This window comes from Bos mutus, chromosome 5, assembly GCF_027580195.1.
Source record: "Bos mutus isolate GX-2022 chromosome 5, NWIPB_WYAK_1.1, whole genome shotgun sequence".
NCBI lineage: Eukaryota > Metazoa > Chordata > Mammalia > Artiodactyla > Bovidae > Bos > Bos mutus.
This window is the reverse complement of record NC_091621.1, coordinates 16187074-16204651: the sequence shown is the minus strand read 5'-3', so window position 1 is coordinate 16204651 and position 17578 is coordinate 16187074. Positions and strand designations below refer to the sequence as shown.

Genomic DNA, 17578 nt, shown 5'->3' with positions numbered 1-17578 from the left:
TGGATTCTTTACCATTTGAGCCACCGGGAGAGCCCCCATATGGGACTTGGTTGGTGGCTATTCTCACAGTTCAAATTGTTAGGAGATACATGGTGAATTATTTTGGGTATGAAAGGTCATTATGAGAACATCTCAGATAGTTCTGAAAAGAATGTATACATACTGTAGCACATATGTACTAAATCTGTATGTGAATCTGGGTGACTTGTACTATTTTTGCAAATCTCTGTATGTTAGAAACTTCTCAAACAAAAATTTGGAGGCAGGAAAAAAAAAAAATATATATATATATAGGTCAGAAACATGTGGTCCATTTGGCCCTCCAGGATCAGCTTCTTCAAAACCCCCAGTGGCTTCTCATCTCATTCAGAGTAAAAGCCAGAATCCTCCCTTTTTTTCCTTCTTCCATATGACCTTTAATTTATTTATCTTATATTCCTAGAACTCATTGTAGTGTTTGGCCTGTAGTAAGAACACAAACACAGAACAGACATGTTTGTATGAATAACTGACTAGTTGTGTCTCTGTGACAGATTTTATTGTTTTTCTCAGGATGTCTGAACCCCACTTATATGTTACTTTGTGATTTTGCAGACCTGGCACCACCTACAATGTCTATTACTTTCCTACTTACTCCCTTTTTGTTAGGCTCTTAAAAATTAGGACCTAGTTTAAAAAATTTTTTTAATTCTTAAAAATTATGTCCCAGAGCCACACATGCTTTCAAGAACTACTACTCTTCTTTCCTGGTGTCTTTTGTACCACTTCATTTTAATCTTCTTATCCTCATCTCCACCCATGTGCTGTACCTCATTCATTTTCATCAGTTCTGTTAGTAAGATACCTTCATGGTTTCCTCATTACACCCATTTTATAGCCAGTCTTTTCCCCATCATTCTGGGGGCAGATATAGGAGAAGGAACAGATAGCTGCTAGTATCCTGTGTTCAAACTGAAAAATGATTATTAAATATAGCTTGCTGAAAAGAAAATTCTTTTTATGTAGATTTGCCCTTAGTTTCTAAAGTCCAGCCCAGTAGCTTTTAGGCAAAGACCATTTCTCTGACTTCAGTTATTTTGCAAGTGAGAAAAAGGCAAAATAAGTTTAAACGTGAACTTATAATTCAGTACACATCCGCAACTCATTATTCTTCTCTAATAAGACTGTTTTGGCATCTCAGCATATATAGCCGAAAAGAGCTGGTGCTGTGTCTTTAAAAACTATCCTCCGAGCAGTGTGGAAGCAGGCATGTCACTGAAGTGCTTGAATGAGAGCGAGAAGAGGAGGTAGAAGGGGGTGCTCTTATAGCCTCTGTGTGTGTGTGTGTGTGTGTGTGTGTGTGTGTGTGTGTGTGTGTCTTTCCCTGCGCGCGCACATGAGTGTGACTGTTGGCAGAGCTCTGGGTGACATCCCTCTGAACAGCTGGGCCATGGTCTGCTTCAGAGCTGCTTGTCAGAGCAGTTAGCTTGCTAGAGACACAGCAGCAAGGATCAGTAGCGTTTCATTCAAGGGTGAAGGGGGTGGGAGGGGACTGTGGGCGGGGGAAGAGGCACAGGTTTCCCAGAAGGAATTTCTTCCGGCAAAATTCCGGCAGAACAGAGTCTTACAATGAGGTCTCCATTAATAATGTGAGCTCGCTGTTGGTTTAAGTGCAGATCCATCTGGGGTGAGTTTTGGATAATTTTCTGTCTTTTATATAAAAGTCCTTGAACTCCACAGACTGGGTAGGGGAAAAGCTAGAAAGATATCTTTTTTATCTTGGCCAATTTAACTGTATAATACATTTAGGGAAATAAGATAATTTTCAAATGTTAAGTTTTTGAGGATTTTTGTTTTTTATCTTTAAAATATTTTTAAAATTAGGTTTGCTAGAACTTTTCTGTAGTCAGATTCTATCTTTTCTGTGGCTGTTTGAAGTGATGCTTCATTCAGATTTAGCTTATGAGAATAGTGGTGATTTCTGTTCTTTTCGGTGATGCTGTTGACGCACATTGCAGGAAGCAGGGAATCCCCTATAAATATCTTTCACTGTGTCATTCCACAGCTATCCACACCCAGTTGGTAAATATGTCTCTCTGTCCTATGTCTTTACATAACTGTCCCCTAGTCTTTAAATGTGTTAAAAAGAAACATGTCGCCTTTGCTGTGTCTAGGAAGCTTTTTTGATTATGAACATCTTAAGGAGAATTTATTCAGCCTTTTTAGTGAAACATGCCTTGTGACATTGAGGTTGTCATAAGAATTTCCTGTGGGTTTACTGCTTCTTCTTTTGGATTACTTGTTTGTTTCTTATAATTGGTTTGATTTTGTTTGCTGCCTTGGTTTCTAAAGGGTGTAGAGATGGGATTCCCTCTACCTCCTGTGACGTAGTGATTTTGTTTGCAGTCTTTTTCTTCTGAAAGGGAGGGGACAGAGAGAGGAAGAAGAAAAATCCATCTGAAGCGGTGCGTTCTCCCATCTATGCCTTGATGATAACTGGGTACCGTTAAACAGAACTGAAGCCAGAGTGGGATGCTGTTAATGACAGGGATGCTATTTTGTTTCTTTCCTTTTAGAATAGACTGAGCCCAAAGTCAGGATTGCTGAAGCAGAGTGCCTGCATTAACCCTTTATGTCCTGCTAATGAATTTTGCTTAATTGCCTTTTCAAAGTATGGAATGAAAAGGGGGCTCATAAAGAGATTTCTTGAACCTACCAAACATGAGTAATTCTAGGTTGGGTTTTGGAATTTGAAATTTTTCTACCTTATTTGCGCTGGTCCTGAGCAGGCGGTTTGTACACTGTTTCTCAGACCTCAAAAATAGATAGTTATATAAAATTGCTTGCCACAGTAGTTAGAGTGAAACTCTCAGTTTGAATGTATGAAGCTAAAGCAAAGATTTAGGAAGAAATTGTTACACTCTTAGGTGTGCATCTAACTTACCTTTTTTTGGGTTAAGTTTTTGGACTTCTACTTTCTCTGTATGCAACTCTGTTTTAATAATCTGATCTCTGGAGGGCTGCCTGCAGAGGCCAGAGTAGATTAGAGCCTAGGAATATTTTAGTTTTGCCTGTGTTTGGATCCAATATGTGTGTGGATACAATATGTTAAAAAGTGCCTTTAAGAACTTGCTGGTTTATTTTCTATCCTGATCTTCTTTTCTCTCCGGTGCTTTCATTTATTCTAAGTTCTTCGTGTGAAGTGAAAAGAGTAATATCTGCTTTTAGCTTACATTATACAGTCCTATTTTTATGGTAGTTCAATTGTATTAATATTTATTACAGCCATAAATATTTCAAACTAACAAAATTCTAATTTTATTTGGAAATAAGTAGGGGTAAGAAAAGAAATACAGTCCTTGGGTAAGCCAAGAGTATTCTGAAAGAATAACCTATTTAGAAGCTTGCAAGAGACCAGGGCTATAAGGGTTAATAGAAATTCCACCGCATCCTTGCATCTAAATGTTGCAGCAAATATGTGGATAATTTCTTGCTAGCTTTTCAGGAAACCCCTGTGGTGGACAACCCTCATTAATCGTTGCCAGGAGACTGCTCTGACGTCACTGGGAGCAATTCCCCGTCTGCAACGAGGACAGGAATAGCCTTTGAGGGGGAAGAAAGCTGCTGTGAAGTTAAAGATGATGGTTTTGTTAACTTGGTTTTCCTTCCATTTGGGAGTGGGTGGGATAGGCCGAAAGTCTTTCTTAAATGTTTCCGTCATTTAAGTCTTTCTTAAATGTTAGCACTGGAAAATTTACTGAGAGATCTTTTTGTTTCAACTAAAAGTACCTTCTTATTTAATCTTTGTTTTCTAACCATCAAGATTATAGAAAAGGTCTAGGAAAGAAAAGCTGTGAAAAAATGTTGAAGTAAGGTTTATTTCTTTTTATCCTTTTTTCACTCACTTCTCCCATCCCCCCAAGAAAAGGAAAAGATCAAAAACTGCTTTTGGAAAAGATGTTTAGCATCACCTTGTTTGTGATAATTAAAATCTATGTTAGAAGAACTTTGCAGCAAAATTGAGAGGGACTGTTTCTGTGTCTCAAAGTTACCTTGTAAATACTTCCCTCAGAAGTTCTCCTCTTCTAGCCCACCTGTGGTATGTGTGGTTAGTCGCTCAGTCATGTCTACCACTGCTGACCTTTGGACTGTATCTTTCCAAGCTCTTCCATCCATGAAATACTGGAGTAGGTTGCCATTTTTCTTCTTCAAAGGATCTTCCTGACCCAGGGATCAAACCGGTGCCTCCCCTGTCTCCTGCATTGCAGGCTTTACTCTGCTGAGCCATTGGGGAAGTACCCCTAGCCCACCTACACTCGCTGATTTGTAGACTGTTTAGGAACTTCTTTTTTTGGAAAAGCATAGACAGTAGCTAAATGCTTGGACTCAGAATTTAGGCTGCCTGAGTTCAGATCCTAGGTATGCCAACTGCTGGTTTTGTGACCTTGGACAGATTACTTAACTGCTGCATTTCTACATATGTAAAATACATGAAATGAAGATAATAATAGTATCCATCTCCTAGGATTGTTTTGAAGATTAAGAGTTAATTCATGTAAAACCTTTAAGATAGCTTCCTGGACTTAAGTGACTGTTGTCTTTGCCATGTTAAAAAATTCTAGGATCGCAAATGGACCAAATATCAAATCACAGATATTAAAATACCCAGTATGTCCATGTCCATTTACCGTCTTTTAATTTTATATTAAAGACTTAGAGTATTACTCTTTTGTGGTTTTTGAGGCTTCCCTCTTTTGGATTGCTCTCTAAACTACCAATGTATACTGACGATAGCTAGTAATGTGTGTAACATTTACTGTGAAGAAAATAGCTTTATATGTAAAGTTTTCTTTCTTCCCTATTAATTTTCTTAGGCCAGTGAGTTTTAAGGAGTATTGGGTACATATCTTTTCTAGTGGACTATATGGGGAAGGAGAGTTAATATTATTAAAAAGGAAGGTATAAGTTGAAGAAAAATAAAAAGTAAGAAGCACTGCCCAGGTGAATGTCCTCAAAGTCCAGCCACTGCCAAAGGATGTGCTAAGTGGACATTATGTGTTTCTGGGGGAACGTTGAGAAACACTATAATTAGATAATGTGACTGGCCTTGCTTCTGGAATGAACTAAGGGGGAAATTTTTTTATCTTCAAGACTCTTGAACATATTTATCCTAGGGCATTGGTGAGAAATGTGAATAAAGATTTAAGTGCACAGATACCCATCACAGCCTTATTTTATTATAAAAATAAACAGCTTCCTGAATATCCAGTAAGAAGGAAATGGTTAAATAAGTCATGGTACCAGTATGTAGTAGAATATTGGATAGTTGGTAAAAGTAGTTAATAATGGTAGAAATGGTCACAGTTCTAGTAGTAGAAAAAAGCATGGTATTTTAAAAATGTTCTGTATACTATAAATTACATAAAAATTGTTAGGTGTAGAAACATCCAAATGTATCTGAACATCCAAATTCCATTTGAATATGGAAACCAAGTTTTAAAAAGCATACCTGAAAACATTGGTGTTATTAATAGCAGTTATCTCTGAGCTACAGAATATGGATGATTTTTCTTTTCTATTTCTACTTGTGTGTCTTTTCTATAAGTATAAAGCCTATGTGTGTGCTTAGTCGCTCAGTCATGTCCGACCCTTTGCGACCCCATGGACTGTAGCCTGCCATGCTCCTCTGCCCATGGGGATTCTCCAGGCAGGAATACTGGAGTGGGTTGCCATGCTCTCCTCCAGGGGTAACCTTCCGATCCAGGAACTGAACCGGGGTCTCCTGCATTGCAGGCAGATTCTTTTACCAGCTGAGCTACCAGGGAAGCCTATAAAGCCTATAGTACTTCTCTAATCATAAAAGTCTTTCTGTTAGCATCTGAAAGTAAAATTGCAGAATCTGTTAAAGTGAAAATAAATGATGATGTGTAAATTCCTAAGCATAGTGTTTGGAATGCAGTAAATGCTTGATAAACAATAGCTCCTATGTACCGAGGAAGATCAGCTCCTGGATCAGAACCCTTTCATATTGGACAGGAGCATCTGTGAGACATGTAGCATTTTGTCTGGCCTAGGACAGTAAAACAAAAGAACTTTTAGGACCAGAGTGAAATGTTCTGGTGTTCTCATATGAAGGTGTAAAGGAAACTGATGTAGAGGGGACCTAGTAATGATTTTTCTTCAGTGATTTAAAATTTTTTTGGCTTTGATATAATTTATGAGTCCCACTACAGGTTGCTTTTATCCCCTGTTTCTGGGTTGTCTCCTTAAAAATTCTTAGGAAGCTTGAAACAGTTAAGAATTTCCGTTGCTTCTCATGTTAGTCTACTCCTATGGACCTCTTGGAACTCAGCTGATGATAAAAAAAGAAATGTAGACTTCCATCTACTTTGGACTTGCTTGGGAACTAAGATGTGCATCTAAGAAGCTACTTTCAACACATGAAAAACATTCTGGAAATACACGTGGCTATTTTTACTGGGCAGTAGTGTCAGATATTCTTAAAATTTGACTACTTATTCTTCATAATAACTATAGTTCTTAATATGTGACTTGTACAATAAATACATGTTTAATAAATAGTCACAGAAAAAATGACTGTAGTCTTAACATCATGGCTTGTGTGCCTGAGGCCATTTTCTCTTCCAGAAGGCACAATAATGTGAATGTACTTAATACTACTGAAATTTACACTTAAAAATTATTGAAATGGTAATTTTTATGTTATGTGTATTTTACCACTGTTAAAACCAAAAACCCAACAGTGTGAACCAAATGAAAATGTACACTTTCCCAGCTAAGTTTCTGCCCTGACACCTCAGATTCTGTCTACTTGTTAGCATTCACTTACCTCCATATACCAGAAGATATGGCCCAGAGTTGCTTATTACAGAGATATTGTAGCAATTACTAGCAAAAAGCATGTGAGGAAAGGGGGATACCTTATAATACATCAGGTGGGTTTTAGAATATTAATGAGCACCACTAGGGGGAAGGATGTGCTTTTTGGTCTAGTCTCTGTATCTAGTTTATAATTGTCTTGAATCCTCTTTACTTCAAGGAGATCTGCAACTGAGGGTGAAGGAATTGGGACATATGGACTGTGAAGAGCAAATATATTACAGTAGATCTTCCCTATCCATGGGGGATATGTTCCAAGACCCCCCAGTGGATTCCTGAAACCTGGATAGTACCAGGCCCTGTATATACTATATACTTTTTCTTAGGCATCCATACCTATGAAAAAGTTTAATTTATAAATTAGACATAGTAGGAGATTAACAAAGGCAATTAGTAAAAGTTTTCTTTCTCTCTTAGAATATCTTATTGTACAAATGTAATACCTTTTCCACCTTAACTACTAAGCACTTATAATGCACTGGCCATAACTTTTACAGTCTGAGGTGTGACAGCAAAATTAGCACAGTTTTATTTTTCCCTTTTCACAATTTCACAGAAGAGTCATTCTTAGCGACCTCAGTGTGGTTTTTTTTTTTTTTCTTATCAAGTTGAGAACTTTTACCTTTTCACCTAAAGGAAGCACTTTATGGCTTCTCTTTGGCATATGCAAATTGCCAGCATTACTGCTTGTGTTTTAAGACCATTATTAAGTAAAATAAGGCTTATATGAATACTAGTGTTTGCAATACCATGACAGTCGATCTGCTGGGAAGACTACTAAGTAACTGACAGGTGGGATATGATGGACAAAGGGATGATGCCTGTCTTGGGCAGGACTTAATGGGGTGGCTTGAGATTTCATCGTGCTATTCAGAACAGCACTTAAGAATTGTTTATTTCTGGAATTTTCCATTCAATATTTTTGGACTACAGTTGACTGGGTAACTGAAACCATGGAAAGCAAAGCTACAGAATTGGGAGTGGGGGACGGAAACTACTACATTTCCTCATTTGGACATAGCAGTTTTTTCTCTATGGATAGTGGAGGGTGATGAGGGAGGGGAGTGTTGAAAAGAGGACAGATACAGAATTATAGAAACTGTATAAACTGACTGATTTGAGAATATGGAAAACAAGAGCCTGAAATCTTTGGAGTTTGATGTTCGTTTTAACATTTCAAAGAAAGTTATGGGAAACTTAAAAAAGTTGTGCTCAATTGCTTCAGTTGTGTCCTCCTCTTTGCGACCCCATGGTCTATAGCCAGGCTCCTCTGTCCATGGGATTCTCTAGGCAAGAATACTTGTGTGGGTTACCATGCCCTCCTCCAGGGGATCTTCCTGACCCAGGGATCAAACCCACATCTCTTGCATCTTCTGTATTGGCAGGCAGATTCTTTACCCACTCAGGCACCTGGGAAGCCCTCTTACAAAGGTTGGGAGAATTTTTTTTTTTTTAATATAGCTGCTTTATACTGCTGTGTCAGTTTATGCTGTACAGCAAAGTGAATCAGTTATACATATACGTATATCCCCTCTTTTTTTGGATTTCCTTCCCATTTAAGTCACCATGGAGCACCAAGTAGAGTTCCTTGTGCTACACAGTAGGTTCTCATTAGTTATCTATTTTATACATATTTGTGTTTATATGTCAGTCCCAACCTCCCAATTCATCCCACCCACCCCTTTCCACCTTGACATCCATACAATTTGTTCTCTATGTCTGTGTCTCTTATTTCAGCTTTGCAAATAAGATCATCTGTATCATTTTTTTAAGATTCCATTAATGTGCGATATTTATTTTTCTCTTTCTGACTTACTTCACTCTTTATGATAGTCACTAAGTCTATCCATGTTGGCAGATGACAGTGTCATTACAATGATTAGCAGTCTTAAAATGTTTAGCTTTCTCCATACATTGTGGCACGGGACACTTCAATGTTGAAATTTCAGCTAGGCAGCACTTTATTTATACTAACCCCACAATTTTTCCTACTTATGATTTTTCACAATGCAAAGATTCCTGAATTTCTCCTTTGAAGCTAAACAAGAGACGATTTCTGGAGTTTGGGAGATCCCTTGTTATTTGCATAGATTCATTGTCATTGCTATTCACTTTCTTACCCCTATTATTCATTTTTAGTGTATCAGCATTTCTTATTTGCCTGTGAAGACTATTTTTTGACAATATTTGCAGCAGTTTCTGTGGAAAATGTTTTATTAAAAAAAAAAAAAGGTAGCGGCAAGGGGAATATCATCTTGTAGCTCTTAGTGATAGAGCCTGTTGCCATGGAGTCCTGGATCAGATTGGCTGACCCCGGGCCAATGAGCGGTTAGAACATAAATACATCATCATTTAACCTTGCAGAATTCATTTATTCAGTGATATATGACATTCATACTGTACATAGAGTTGTGAACTAAATTGTTTCAAGAATGGTATAAGGTGGTTTTCTCTTCCCTTTCAAAATTTCCTGCTTAATGTAAACAGTTGTAATAATGCATTATCTTCTCGCTTTGATTTGATTGGGAGAAAATATGGTGGGAAATACCTTTCACCTGTCTGTGAATTGAGCTGCTGCTGCAGTCAGTTGGGCTTATGCCAAGTCTAAGTCAAACTCTGGCCTCTAGACTAGAGGAGATTTGTCTTGATATCTGAAGCTGCCTTGCTTATTTTGGTAGCTTTAGAGCTGAGTCAGAAATTGGCATCTTTTTTTCTTGGTTTTTCTTTTTTCTCTTCTACCCTGATATGATAGTCCATGTAAATATTATATTGCACATTATTTGATCTGGTGTTAGAGAATGATCTGGGAGTAGCTTCGGAGTTCTCCATCTTCACTTCTTTAGCTTGTTCATATTTATCAACATAAAAGAGAGCGAGATTTCACTTAACTCAGTGTTAGTTCCTTGTCACGGCAGATCATGGCATGAATCTTCCTCTGTACCTTATGACTGAAAATGATTCATTCATATAAAGAAGGTACCCCTTCTAGATCTTGCAAATGAAAAAAAGTATTGTGTTTTTCTTCTTACATTGTGTGTCAGGAGTACTTGAGAAATTATGATGGGTCTTGATCTTCTCTCCTCCAGTGTTCCCATACTTGGCTATTTACAGATTTGAAGGATTGAGAGAGACCTCAAAAGGTCCATGAGTCTGTTCCCCTCTTTTGAACCATTTGAGTCTCTGTGAGTGAGTTGTGAACTTCTCATACGGTTACTTTCTGTCTCAGAGGAATAAAACCAAACTTCAGATTCATCTGTTTAGCAGAGAGGAGCAAAAAATCTGTTTGGTATCTGACTAACTTTTTGTGGGGGAGGCCTTAGAAAAATAGGATGGGAAGTATTTGGGATTTTGTAATTTTAGTTATTGTGACCAGAAAAAAGCTCCCTGGGATGGCATCTGAGTAAAGACCTGAGAAGACTGAGTAACCAAGTAGAAGAAGGAACTGTGAAAGCCTTCCCTTGTTACTGTTGTTCAGTCACCCAGTCGTGTCCGAATCTTTGTGACCACATGGACTGTAGCACACCAGGCCTCCCTGTCCCTCACCATCTCCTGCAGTTTGCCCAAGTTCATATTCATTGCACTGGTGATGCCCCATCTCATCCTCTGACGCCCTCTTCTCCTTCTGCCCTCGATCTTTCCCAGAATTGGGGATTTTTCCAGTGAGTCGTCTGTGCACATCAGATGACCAAAATACTGGGGCTTCAGCTTCAGTCCTTGCAGTGAATATTCAGGGTTGAAATCCCTTCAGAGTGACTGGTTTGATCTCCCTGCTGCTCAAGGGACTTTCAGGAGTCTTTTCCAGCACCACAGTTCAAAAGCATCAGTTCTTTGCCGTTCTGCCTTCTGTACGGTCCAGCTGTCACAACCGTACATGACCACTGGGAAGATCATCGCCTTGACTATACGGACCTTTATTGGCAAAGTAATGTCTCTGCTTTTCAACACACTGTCTAGGTGTGTTTGTCATCGCTTTCCTGCCAGGAAGCAGTAGTCTTCTGATTTCTGATTTCATGACTGCAGTCACCGTCTGCAGTGATCTTGGAGCCCAAGAAGATGAAATCTGTTACTAGTTCCACGTTTTCCCCTTCTATTTGCCATGCAGTAATGGGGCCAGATGCCATGATCTTAGTTTTTGCAGCCTTTAGTCTTAAGCCGGCTCTTTCTCCTCCTTCATCCTCATCAAGAGGCTCTTTAGTTCCTCTTCGCTTTCTGCCATTACAATGGTATCTGCATATCTGAGGTTGTTGATGTTTCTCCCGCCTATCTTGATTCTGGCATTTCTCATGATGTGCTCAGTGTATAGGCTAAACAAAGTGACAGCAGACAGTCCTGTCATACTCCTTTTTCAGTCTTGAACCAATCAGTTGTTCCATACAGGGTTCTGACTGTTGCTTCTTAACCTGCATGTAGGTTTCTCAGGAGACAGGTAAGATGGTCTGATATTCCCATCTCTCTGACAGCTTTCTACGGTTTTTCATGATTGACACAGTCAAAGGTTTTAGTGTAGTCGATGAAACAGAGATAGATGTTTTTCTGGAATTCTCTTGGTATAATCCAGTGAATGTTGGCAACTTGGTCTCTAGTTCCTTTTCCTTTTCTAAACCCAGTTTGGACATCAGGAAGTTCTTGGTTCACATAATGCTGAAGCCCAGTATGCAAGATTCTCATGGTTCTCAACGGTTATACTGAGGTGGTTTGCATTCCCTCCTCCAGTGGATTACATTTGTCAGAACTCTCTGCTATGACCTGTCCATCTTGGGTGACCCTGCACAGCATGGCTCATAGCTTTACGGGGTTATGCGCACCCCTTTATGACAACAAGGCAGTGATCCTTGAAGGGGAAGCCATCCCTAACTCACCCTTTAATGATGCTCAGTCATGTCCGACTCTTTGCAACCCCATGGACTGCAGCATGCCAGGCTTTCCTGTCCATCACCAACTCCTGGAGCTTGCTCAAATTCTTGTTCATTGAATCGATGATGCCGTCAACCATCTCATCCTCTTTTGTCCCCTTCTCCTCCTGCCTTTAATCTTGCCCAGCATCAGGGTCTTTTCAGATGAGTCAGTTCTTTCCCATCAGGTGGCCAAAGTATTGGAGCTCAGCTTTAGCATCAGTCCTTCCAATGAATATTCAGGACTGATTTCCTTTAGGATTGACTGGTTTGATCTCCTTGCAGTCCAAGGGACTCTCAAGAGTCTTCTCTAACACTACAGTTCAAAAACATTAATTCTTTGGGGCTCAGCTTTCTTTATAGTCCAACTCTCATATCCATACATGACTACTGGAAAAACCATAGCTTTGACTAGATGGACCTTTTTTGGTAAAGTAATGTCTCTGCTTTTTAATATGCTGTCTAGGTGGGTCATAGCTTTTCTTCCAAGGAGCAAGCGTCTTTTAATTCCATGGCTGCAGTCACCATGGGCAGTGATTTTGGAATCCCAAAAAATAAAGTCTGTCACTTGTTTCCATTGTTTCTCCATCTATTTGCCATAAAGTGATGGGACCGGATGCCATGATCTTTGTTTTTTGAATGCTGAGTTTTAAGCCAGCTTTTCCTCTCTCCTCTTTCACTTTCATCAAGAGGCTCTTTAGTTCCTCTTCACTTTCTGCCATAGTGTAGTGTCATTTGCGTATCTGGGTTATTGATATTTCTCCTGGTAACCTTGATTCCAGCTTGTGCTTCATCCAGCCCGGCATTTCACATGATGTACTTTGCATTTATAAGTTAAATAAGCAGGGTGACAATATACAGTCTTGATGTACTCCTTTCCCAATTTGGAACCAATCTGTTGTTCCATGTCCAGTTCTAACTGTTGCTTCTTGACCTGCATACAGATTTCTTAGGAGGCAGGTAAGGTGGTCTGGTATTATTTTTTATCATTTTTTAAGAGAGTGTGTGTGCTTTTAATATATATTACAGCAAAATTTAAATAGTATCTTAAATAAGACAAAAGAAGTCTTTCTCTTACATTCAGGAAATCCAGAGGTAGCCAATCCAATCCAGGGTTGGTCTCATCAAGGAGTTAGGTTTCTTCTGTTGCCCCACTGTCTGTGGTTTTCAATCCTATCAACTCATAGCCTCAGATGATGAGTGAAGTGCCAGCCTTTACTTCTGCATTCAAGACAGCAAGAATCAGGGATCAGTGAAGAAGGGCCATCTGTTTCTATTAGGGATACTTCATACAAGTTGTATTTACTATTTTTATTAGTTTCCTGGGGGTGCTGTAACAAAATACCACAAACAGGAGTGTGTAAACAACAGAAATTTCTTTTCTCACAGTTCTAGAGGCTAGAAGTCTCAAGATCAAGGTGTCAGCAGATTGGAATTTTCCTGAAGCCTCTCTCTTGGATTTCCAAATGGCCTGTTTACTGTGTACTCCCATGGTTTTTTTCTTTATAGGCCCTATCTCCAAATATAGTCACATTCTGAAGCACTGGGGGTAAGGGAGTGGATAGGGCTTCAGCATGTGAATTTTGAGAGGACACAATCCAGCCATAATAATACTTCTTTCTACTTATATCCCATGGACCACACCTAGTCACACATTCATTTTTAGCTATAATGAAAGTTAGAATGTGTATAACATTTTTACAGTCAGCCATGTGCCCAACTGCAAATCAATAGTTGTATTAAGAAAGAGGTGATTGGATATTGGGGAATGAAAAGCAGGCTCTCCTTTGTAGTGGAGGCTTAAGGAGTAATGATTCTTAAAGTTTTCCAGTTCCTTCATGTGAAATTAGATTGTTCTTACCTTATTTCTCTGAATTCACATTCAGGTTTAGATTTTGAAAGATTATTTTAAAACTAAATTGTTGGCTTAAGTGCCCTCTCCACCTCATAGGTTGACCTCTGAGTTCATCACAGTGGGTAATACACACTTAGCTGCATAGTGTTTTAAGTTTGCAAGAGAAGCATCTTGAAATGCCATAAGCAATAGGTAAATTGTTATTTTTCTTGTTTTCTTTGCTAGCATGTCTTGTCTGGGTTTAGTTGGGAGCAGTTTTGCCAGGATGTGGGAAAAGACAATGTGAACTTTCAAAGTCTTTTCCATTTCTAAAATTCTGTGTTATTTTCTCCATAGTGGCATTACTGTGATAAAGCTAAAGAAAATGGAAGTAGTAGAGGTGCTCCACTGTTGGAGCACTGCTCCTTTTTGTTTGAAAGAGGAGGAAATATGATTTGTTCTATTTTGCTCAAGGAAATAAAATGGGCATTTTTGGCCAAGAATGTAGAGAAGCTGATAAAACTATAATGAAGCCCAACTGACACTTCAGTCCATTAATCAGAGCACCTGCAGCTCTCATTTTGGGGCAAGTACAACCGTAACAGATACTGAGCAAAGAAAGAGGATACATGTTCAGAACATTTCGATATTGTTTCTCTCTTTACTTTGCCTAAGGAATTGCTGTGGACATCAGCCAACTGTGGCCTCCCTTACACACCAGTGAATCCTTTTGCATTTATAGAGTAGAATGGTTTTCTCACGCTTCCCTGATTTGGAGAATTGGCACAGTTGTTGTTGTTGTTGCTTTTATTGGCTTAGTATTAGTGAAACCTATGACATTTGACTTCTGAAATCTTTAAAAGACTTGGTGACTGTCACGTAGCTATAGCTTTACATGTTCCATAAGTGCTTTATACTCTATTCCCCCGTATTTTGCTTTCTCTTTATGACGAGAAGGGAGTGTTGGACCTGTATCTGTCATTACTCAGTACAGCCTTCTTTCTTGTCCTTGTCCCAAGGGCAGTTGAACCAATTTTCCTTTTCAGACATACAGTTACCATAATTTTTTTTCTTTTTATCCTTTGGACACTGTAGTGGAAAGAACATGGGATTTTGGAATCAAGAAGACCTGGTTTGAATTCTAGCTTCTTTTACAGGCTGTATGGCCCTCAGTAATGTATTTTATTTATTAAATGATGATATTTTATACCTTGAGAAGATCAAACAAGATATTTTCTATAAACTGTAAAAAATTTAAAGTCCTGAGAGGTGACTTAGATTGAGGCAAAAAATGGGAGAGTTTGCAAGCCCCAAAGTATGTCCCCTGCCGACACTCTCTGAAGGGAGACCTTGGATCTGGGCACTCCTTCCATCCCATACTTCATGTCCCAGAACGCTCTTGAATGTCTACCTTGGGACACCTAGAACTTTGGTTTTGGGTTCAGACACAGCTAGGCTAGAATCTTGCCTTTGCCCCCTCATTGTATTAGCTTGAGAAAGTTATTTAATTCCTCAGAGCTTTGGTTTCTTCATCTGAAAAATACCCTAACGTTTTGTTAGGATTAAAGAAATGTATAGAAACAGTAATCAGAGTCATAGAAAGAATGTAGACTTTGGCATCAGCACAAGAGGTTTGATTCTGTCATTTAATAGTAGTGTGACCTTGGGTAAATTCCTTAACTACTCTTCGTGGATATAATTTGAAGTACATAAAGTCACCAGGTTCATAATTGTGCTCAATAAACATTAATGGTTTTTCCTTTTGTCCTAACTCCAGTGTCAAAGAATGTATGAATAGGCTAAGCCATCATGAGTGTCTGTACAGTTTGTTTTGTTTTTAACCTGTCATTTTAAACCTATGAATATTTTGTCCCCACTGTCTTGACTCCTATGGGCATTTTTTTCTCTTTGTGTATGTATGTGTGTTTAAATAACATACAGTAAAACACACAAATATTAAGCACTCAGTTAATAATAATTAAGTTTTGACATTTATATACACCCATGTGACCACTACCCCAAACAAAGCAGAATATTTCCATCACTCCTAAAGGATCCCTTATGTCTCTCTTGAATCAGTATTTTACCTCCAAACCTTTCTGATTTAAACCACTGTCGGGTAGTTTTGCCTGTTCTTGAAATTCATGTAAGTGGATTTACATAGTCTATATTTTTAGGGAGAGAGATTTGCTTTCTTCTACCTACCATACAGTTTGTTTTTTTTTTATAATAATGTAGTTTACTGAATCACTGTTATACAACTGAAACTAACTATAAATCAACTATGTGTGTGTGTGCATTCAATCAGTTGTGTCTGACTCTTTGCAACCCCACGGACTGTAGCCCACCAGCCTCTTCTGTCCAGGGGATTTTCCAGGCAAGAATACTGGAGTGGGTTGCCGTTTCCTACTCCATACCATACAGTTTTGAAATCCATGCATGTTTTTGTGTATGTCAGTATACAGCCAATGGGGTCAGTGTGATTGAATCAGTTCTTTCTTCTCAAGTCTCAAAAAAGAAACAGAATTACCATGATTGATCCGCCTTCTAGGGGCTCAGGGATAGGGTCACCTTCCCTAATCATGTGTCCTCAGAGGAAAGCAGATACCAGAAGTTCATTTTTTAGATTGTTGAATAGTATTCTGTTATATGAATATACCACAATTTGTTTATCCATTCTTCTGAGCCCCTGGATTTTAAATATTTTTTCAATATGAGTATCAGTTGGGAGTAACTTACTATTGATGTATAAATTAGAAAAGGATTAGAAAGTTTATAGGGATTTTGCCACAGAGTAAGTCAGAATTTTTAGCCTCTAGTTATTTTCTTCTTTCTTGTATTCTCTCTACCTGGTCATAGATTAAAAGGAAGAAAATTAAATTGCCCTTCTATCTCTGAATATCCTCTCTATATTCTTTTTGGCACAATGCCTAGAAGGTTTTTATAGAGTTTATGGAAGGATATATAATATCACTGTGCTCTGGAAGGTACTTACCTTGGCAGTCAAAAAATTTATGGGGAATATGCAATATTCTCCCTGAAAAAAATTGCCAAATCTTGGCTTCCAATCATCTTCTCTTGTATCATCCTATTTCCTCACTCCCTCTCCTTGCCCCTCACTTCTGACAGTCCCTCTGTGCAGCTTCAAGCCACTGAGTGTCCTCAGGAGACACTCTGCCTTAAAATTGTGCTATTTGCCAGGGTGAAATGTACAGTGTACCCAAATAGGTTGTAGGGAAGCACACCATCTAGGCTCTCTTGGGAGCTTACTGTCTTGTTTTGTTTTAGTCAAGTTATATATGAAATAGTTCCTTTCTTCATTGAATAAGCCATCCACAGCGGAAATTGTTTCTTTGCCTTTTATCCCTTATCTGCTGACTTTATTTTTGCTCTTTAAAGACCTTTCTTTCTTTTCTTCCTTTCTTCCTGCTAATAAATTCTCTTGTCCCTTGGCTACAACTTTTGCTTTGTTTTGGCCCAGAAAAAATTGTTTCCAGGGATCCTTATGTCCCAACAGATAAAGAGAGCCTTCTGCGTAGGATTACAGGGTTAGAAGTGACTGTAGTTAAAATTATAGAACAAAACAGAACCCCAGCGAAGTAATACAGATTTGACCTCCATGTATCTTGTGATGGGTCTTAACTCTAGGATAGTAACACTCTGACCTCTCATTACTAGCTTATTCTCTCTGATGCACCTTTCTCCGTGTGTTTGTAGGTTGTTGCAGTCCAGACATCATCTACACAGAAGACAACCTTCAGCAGAAGAAAAGCATTTCTCTAGTGGCTTTTTTTTTCTTTTTTTTTTCAAATACAATGGCCTTTCTTTAAAGCCACCCACCCAACAAAGCCCTCTCATGTCTAGCTGGTAATGATTGAGTCACTTGTCCCTTCCCAACCCATTCACAAAAGAAAACAGAATTACCACGATTAGTCTAGCTAATTAGGATCCACCTCATAGGACTCAGGGACAG

General features: G+C 38.7%; 1 protein-coding gene across 12 annotated transcripts in view; it reads left to right on the top strand.

Moving 5' to 3' along the window:
• The window catches only part of R3HDM2 (R3H domain containing 2), a 163188-nt gene that overhangs the window by 95196 nt on the left and 50414 nt on the right, over positions 1 to 17578 (top strand). For 5 of the 12 annotated variants that reach the window (XM_070370462.1, XM_070370463.1, XM_070370460.1 and 2 more), the window contains one exon: positions 17323 to 17472. The exons of the other annotated variants lie outside the window; for them this stretch is intronic. The gene's annotated coding sequence lies outside the window, so the exon portion shown is untranslated. The remainder of the gene's footprint in view (positions 1 to 17322; positions 17473 to 17578) is intronic. 12 annotated transcript variants of the gene reach the window in all.